The following is a 7,379-nucleotide window of genomic DNA, read 5'->3' as shown; positions in this document are numbered from 1 at the left end:
CCTAGAGTTGTAGGGTGGTTTATATGCTGTTCCTTAAGCATTTGGCATTGGGCAGTGATTGGAACGTGATTCCTAACTAATCAGATTATTGTTCTGATCTAGCCCAGGCTGTAAGGGATGGACTGAAAGCTGAGTCCAGGGAAGGTGAGTGAAAGAGGAGGGTTGTTATGTGGGAGGAAAATGGGATGCAACTTTACTATATTTCTCGGAAGCTCTTTCTTTGTTGTTTGTTTGCACCTGTTTGTCTGGCTTGTCTTTTACACTGTAAGCTTTTCAGAGGAGGAAAAGTCTTCTGTGCTATGTTAGTGTGGTGACCGGAACAATGGGGTCCCAAACCTAGCTGGGACCTTAAGGGTCTAACAGAAGACACAAAATATGTAATAAACTTAATTTCTGTAATTACTTACACCAGCTGATTGTCTGGCACATTGATTACAGTGAAGTTAAGTAGATTCACACCAGTTGAAGATCTGACTGTAACTTGAAGTCTTTGAATCAAGATTTGAGGACGTCAGTAACTTAGCCAAAGGTTATGGTCTATTACAGAGGTAGGTGGATGAGGTTCTATGACCTGCAATGTGCAGAAGGTCAGACTAGATCATCATGATGGTATGTTCTGGCCTTAAAGTCTATGAGACTAGAGCCAGTTGAATTTTGGGGGATGAATATTTTATTCACAAAAATAATGATGTTTTGGGACAACCCAAACTATTCGTGAATTCAGGTTGAATGTATGGAATATCTTTAGCCAAAAAAAGAAGAAAAAAATGGAAAAAATCTTACTGACATTTTCAAACGAAACATTTTCACTTTTATTCTGAAAGACATTTTGTTTAGAAATGTAGCTAGATTTATCAAAAACAATTAAACAATGTGGAAAAAATTCCAAAGATTAAAAAAAATATTTCTGGCTGTACAAAATATTTTGTTTCACTTGTAACCATCTTTTTTTTTTGGTTTTTCATTTCATTGAGAAAAACTAGAATAAATACATTTTGGTTTGACCTGAAATGAATTTTTCCTTTATAAATTTGGCATTTTGGCCATTGAAATGAAACATTGTTCTTCACTCAGCTCTAGGCTTGATCACCAATTTATTACACATTTCATTAGGGATATGCTTCCCACTGGTTAGAGCAGGGAGGGCTCATACTGTCTGGATTCATTCTCCTTGTCACAGTTTTAAATCTGGACAAAACATTGGATGGCAAAAATGTCAGCATATCAATGAGTTCAATGATGTCAAGGCTCTTGCAAACACTCACCTATATAACACAAGGTGTGTGGGTTTGTTTAAAATAACCTGGATAACTGTGGGTCTAAGAGCAGCTTGGCACATCCTTCCAACATCAGTCAGTGGACAGATGCTGAATTTGCAAACATAACCAGCATTAAAAGTATATCCAAAGAAACCCTCTGGTGAAATGAGATGATGAATGGCTGGAATCCCAGATGAACTAAGCAGTCGTTACTGCCACGGGCAGCAACCTCTCATCTGTTCTGCTCAGCAGCTTGTAAGACCTGAGCAATATTTATAGCTCAAGAACATCTAGACATCACACACACAGCTATTTGGTATAGATGTCTGCTTTAAGCTTGCTTCTACCTGCTACTCTTAGGCTGGAGATACCAGGGAGTAGGTCTGTTTCCAAGGACTGGGATTTTGACAAGGGCCCAATAGTGTGAGGAATTAGGGCCCCCAATATCTGTTGTTTATAGGACCTGTAGGACCTTTTCTAGTTGACAATTAACCAGACATATGTTACAGCTGTCATCTTGGTTGACTTCAGTGATTGGACCAAGGACCTGCATAAGTAAAGCCATGAATGCCTATATTTTGAGTGAAAGAACCAGGGGTTTCTAGTCGGGCCTGTGACAGATTCATAAACTCTGCAGCTTGGGCACAGATAGGTATTCATAAAATGCACTAATCAGTGGATTAGTTGCACATAGACTAGTTGCTTTTGGTGAGTACTTAACTGTTTGATGCTAATCCAGGACCATGGAGATCTGTGTGCCATGAAGATCTGTTTCTAAGACAGAGGTCTAGTTACTTGTTTTGAGATTGTCAAAATCAGGGACCTAAAATATTTAGGCAATAGTTCCTACTGTAACTGGGTACCTCTTGGGTGCCAACCTCCCTTAGGATCCATTGACAGTTCCATCTAAGGACAATAAAACAGCCATATTTCTAGTGTTGGAATAATTAACAAAGATCAAGCCCTTATAAATCCCAGTTATCTAAGAAAAATTAGCTCTATATGACAAAGTTTGACTAAAGGTTTAACTATCTTTCTTTTATGAATCCGTTTGTTTCATCAGGAAAAACTCCCAGTATTGATGAGTGAGGAAAATCACACCAGAGTGAAGGAATTCATCCTTCTGGGATTCCCTGGGTCTCAGTATTTGCAGCTGTCTCTCTTCGTACTCTTCTTCTTCATGTATGTCCTGATCATCAATGGTAATGTGGCCATCATCTTCCTAGTCAGGACCAGACATGCCTTCAAACCCCCATGTACTACTTCCTCTGCAACTTTGCCTTCCTGAAGATCTGGTTCACCACAGCCTGTGTCCCTAAGACTCTAGCCAATCTTGTGTCCCAAAGCAAATCCATCTCCTTCACCAGCTGCCTTCTGCAGATGGATTTTGTCTTCTCCTTGGGCTGCACAGAATACTTCCTCTTCGCTGTCATGGTCTATGACCACTATATGGCCATTTGCTACCCCTTGCATTATAACACTATTATGAGCAGCACTCTCTCTGTTCAGCTGGCCCTTAGCTCTTGGGTGGGTGACTTCCTGGTTATTTCTGTACCAGCAGGTCTGATTGCCAGATTGTCCTTCTGCGGCCCAAACGTCATCAATCACTTATTTTGTGACATAACTCCCTGGATAATTCTCTCCTGCACTGACACCTACCTAGTTGAGATGGTCTGTTTCATCATGTTTGCCATCGTCAACCTAGGATCCAGTGTGATAACCCTGGTATCCTACATTTATATCATCTCCACCATCTTGAAAATCCCCTCATCACAAGGTTGGCAAACGGCCTTTTCCACATGCTCTTCTCATCTCACAATTGTGATTATATGATGCGGATCAGGATCACCATTTTTCTACATGTTAAACCATCCATAGAAACCTCTTTGGAACTCACCAAAATATTCACCATCTTGAACACAATTGTAACTCCATTTCTAAATCCTTTCATCTATACACTGAGAAACAAAGAGGTCAGAGAGATTTTGAAAAAGGTATTCAGCAGGGGGACTTGAGGTCATTGTAAGATGTCCTGATGGTCACTGCTTGTAGCAGAAAACATGGAAAGAGACAATGTCAATAATTTTAATTGTCTATTAAAGCCTTAGCAAAGTTACTAGGGTCATGTCAAACTCATGTAAAACTCTCATCAAAGAACATCACATAAAAACCATTATTATTAGTAGTACTATTGTCTGCATTATAGTAGTGTTTAGGAGCCAAAGTCATGGGCCAGCACCCCATTGTACTAGGTGCTGTACAAAGATAGAACACAAAAATGATCTTGCCCCAAACAGCTTACAATCTAAATATTTGGCAAAAGACAACAGTCGTATACTGACAGATAGATAGGGGAGAACAAAGAAGTAATTAAATGAGAATATGATACATAACTACTCAAGATAGTTACGTCCAAAACAAACTGTAAAGAGTTACAAAGGGATCTCACAAAACTTGCTGCCTAGTCAGCACAATCGCAGATGAAATTCAATGTTGATAAATGCAAAGTAATGCACATTGGAAAACATAATCCCATCTATACATATAAAGTGATGGGGTCTAAATTAGCTGTTACCACTCAAGAAAGAGATCTTGGAGTCACTGAATATTTCTCTGAAAACATCCACTCAATCTGAACAGCAGTGAAAAAAGTAAACAGGATGTTGGGAATCATTAAGAAAGGGATAGATAACAAGATAGAAAATACCATATTGCCTCTGTATAAATCCACCCTATGCCCATATCTTGAATACTGTGTCTAGATGTAGTCAACCCATCTCAAAAAAAGTACATGGAATTGGAAAAGGTGAAGAAAAGGGAAACAAACATAATGAAGGATATGAAATAGCTTCCATATGAGCAGAGATTAATAAGACTGGGACTTTTCATCTTAAAAAATAGATGAATAAGTAGGGATATGATAGAGATCTATGAAATAATGACTGGTGTGGAGAAAGTGAATAAAGAAGTGTTATTTGCTCCTCCTCATAATACAAGAATTAAGGGTCATGAAATGAAATAAATAGGCAGGAGGTTTAAAACAAACAAAAGGAAATATTTCTTCACACAACAGCATCAACCTGTGGAATTCTTTGCTAAAGGATGTTATAAAGGCCAAGACTATAACAGATAAATTCATGGAGGATAGGTTTATCAGTGACTATTAGCCAGGATGGGCAGGGATGCAAAACCATGCTCTGTGTACTTATGTTACTGGTTAGCATGACACACATCTCAGCACACTAACTGCCTAACCATTGTCAAGTTGTTTTGAGTAGGCATGTTATACTAATGCCTTTAGAAACATGATAAATAAATGTCAGTGGTTTTAGTGGCATGTCAAAATGCCATAGTTTTGGAAACATACCAGTACATTACATCTCATTTTTCATGAAAATTATCAGTGACACATCACAGTCTTTTCAAAGACAGTAGAGGTATTTCATTGTCGAAGGAGCATTTTTAGCAACATAACTGAGTGAGGTTGATTTCTGAGATGATTCCAGTATTTTGTCATAATAGAGGCATGTCAAATAAAGTCAAAGTTTGCAGAGACATGCCAAAGTTATTTACAGATTTCTAGAGACAAGTCAAAGTTTTATTGTAGCTTCCAATGACACGTCAAAGTCTTTAAATATATTTTAAGGACATGGGAACATCATAGAAATGTCTTCAGATGCATTAAAGCAATGCCAACATTTTAGAGACAAGTCTTTCTTTAGTCATGATTTTAAATACAAATTGTATCATGTGAAAGTTTGTGGACACATTTCAAATGGATGTTGTAATTATCAGAGCCATATCCATGTTTCTTTCATAGCTTTCTGAGACATAGCAAAGGTTTTTGGACCAGATGCCCAAAGGTATTTAGGTGCCTAATTCCCACTGAAGTCAATGGGATTTACATGCTCAAACACCTTTGAAGGTCTGCGCTTTCAAGCCTTGTCAAAATTTTGTAACAGAGCTAGAGTTATATAAAACTTTGTAGAAACCTGTCAAATATACATCCAAATGTTGACAGATGTGACAAGGTATTGTCATAGCCTTCAAGTCATGTCCGACTCTTGTCAAAGTTTTTAGTGGCTCTGATCAACATATTTTGGATTATATCAAACTTATGTCAATGCATGTGGTGATGTGTTCAAATATTTTGCGTACTGAACAAAATTAGCCACATTTTCCTCATAACTGATGTTGCTTCTCTTTGTAGAGGGAAGTTTTTATCAGCAAGGTAGAGTTTGGTTTTCCCCAAGGTAATATTTGCTGGGATTTTTAAACAGGGCTTGAGGGACTTAAGTACTCAATTTCCATTGAAAATCAGCATCCACTTAGCTAGCCCCTTTGAAAATGCCATTTGAGAAGTTGTGTAAAACTTGTTCCATCTAAGGGATGATCTTTTTTTGCCCTAACAGATTGCTTGCATAGCAGGCCCAAGGAACTTAACAAGATAGACTCGGTCATGCTCAAATCCCAGCATACCAGAGATATTTCCATACCATGCCAAGATTGTAAACTGGTGGATATAGGGCACAAAGGGCCAGACAGTGGACCAAAAGTGTGTGTGTATGTGCCCGGGGGGGGACTCCTGGCACTCAGCTTTGATGGCACAGATGGAGAGCACTGGAAACAATCACCATGTAACTGGCTATTCCTGCTCCATTGAAGGGACACATGAAGACACTTTCCTGGAGGTAATGGATGGAAAGTAGGGCTGCTAGGTGATGGAGCTGCCTCTCTTGCCTTTAACAAGCTCAGGGACATACCTTAATCTCAACTCACTTAGGCAAATCCTGTGGGAATTCTACATCTGTACTCAGAAAACATGATATCCCTTCATCCTTGGAAAAGCTAGAAGAATAAAACAGCGGGAACTCAAGACATTTCACTTACAGGGCAGCATTTTGCTCTTAGTCTGTATTCACATTCATTGTAACTATCTCCAACACATTTCAGTGGAATTATTCCAGATTTACAGCAGTGCAAATGAGGAAAACTTCACCAGATTTATGACACAGCACCCTGGAGACCCTATATTCACCGCTGTCATATAATTATGATATGTTTGTACAAAGTATGCCCTGTGAGGAATTATTTTAAAAGTCTTAACCTGTTCAACATAAATTTACTGTTGGATTGTATGTGTGTGAAGTTACAAAGTTTAGCTATGTGTGTGTTACTGAAATATGTTGTGAAGTTGGGAACACTCACAACCAGACTTTCAGGTACAACAATGGATAAGGCAGAAACACTGGTGACCCAATCAAAGGGAATTCACTTTCCCAATAGCCATCCCAGAAGATTCCCCAGAGAGAACACAAAGACAATGGAGACTGCTTGACCAATCAATGCCACTCCTTGCATGTTGAGGTAGTACTCAAGAACTTTCCCATTCTCTTTCCTGGCCATTAATTACATTGACTATGGCTGAGATTTACAAATAAGCTTAGGGGAGTTAGGCACTAATGGGAGAAGATTGCTTACTTCTCTTCAGCTTGGGCTACATGGTAAAGATTTCCTGGTGTCCTTAGGTTGGCTAGGAGCATGAAAAAAATGCTGCAACTATATTGAAAGAACAATTATTGTGGCACTGTAGAGGGGGCACCATCATCTCCCAAACTTCTCCATGCAGCAGAGGATCGTTCTGCTGTGGCCTATCTCAGTTTCCCCACCTTAATGAGTGAGGTTACTTAAAGAGCTTGGTCAAGGGAGCTTGGTCAAAGTCTACATAAACTTTAACAGTTGCAAGAAATTAGGTGGACCCCCGGCCAGGAGAGCACGAGAGAGATGGGGTGTCCCTCAGCTGGGCCCCTGGGGCGAGATTCAGCCCAGCCGCAGCAGGGGACACAAGGTACTAGGTGGAGAGGGGAAGGAGAGAGATAGCCAAGCTGGGAGCCTGTGGGCTCTGCTCCACTCTTGGCACCAGCATGAATCCCCTGATTCAGGGCTTTTCCCACCATGTCCCCAGCCCAGCAACCTTGTGTCATGGCTCCAGGCCGAGCCTTCGGAATTAGAGGAAAGAAAAGGGCAACATGGCCTCTGCCCAGGGTATGCAGGGAATCACCCCACCAGCCTGGGAACTGCCTCTGGAGACCCTGCTGGGATCGGAGCTCTTTGAGATTT

General features: G+C 40.0%; 1 pseudogene; it reads left to right on the top strand.

Moving 5' to 3' along the window:
- Positions 1 to 2,340: 2,340 nt before the first annotated feature.
- On the top strand, positions 2,341 to 3,274 carry LOC115637829 (annotated as a pseudogene).
- Positions 3,275 to 7,379: the final 4,105 nt, after the last annotated feature.

Source organism: Gopherus evgoodei, chromosome 21 (assembly GCF_007399415.2).
Source record: "Gopherus evgoodei ecotype Sinaloan lineage chromosome 21, rGopEvg1_v1.p, whole genome shotgun sequence".
NCBI lineage: Eukaryota > Metazoa > Chordata > Testudines > Testudinidae > Gopherus > Gopherus evgoodei.
This window is presented reverse-complemented; position numbering and strand designations above follow the sequence as displayed.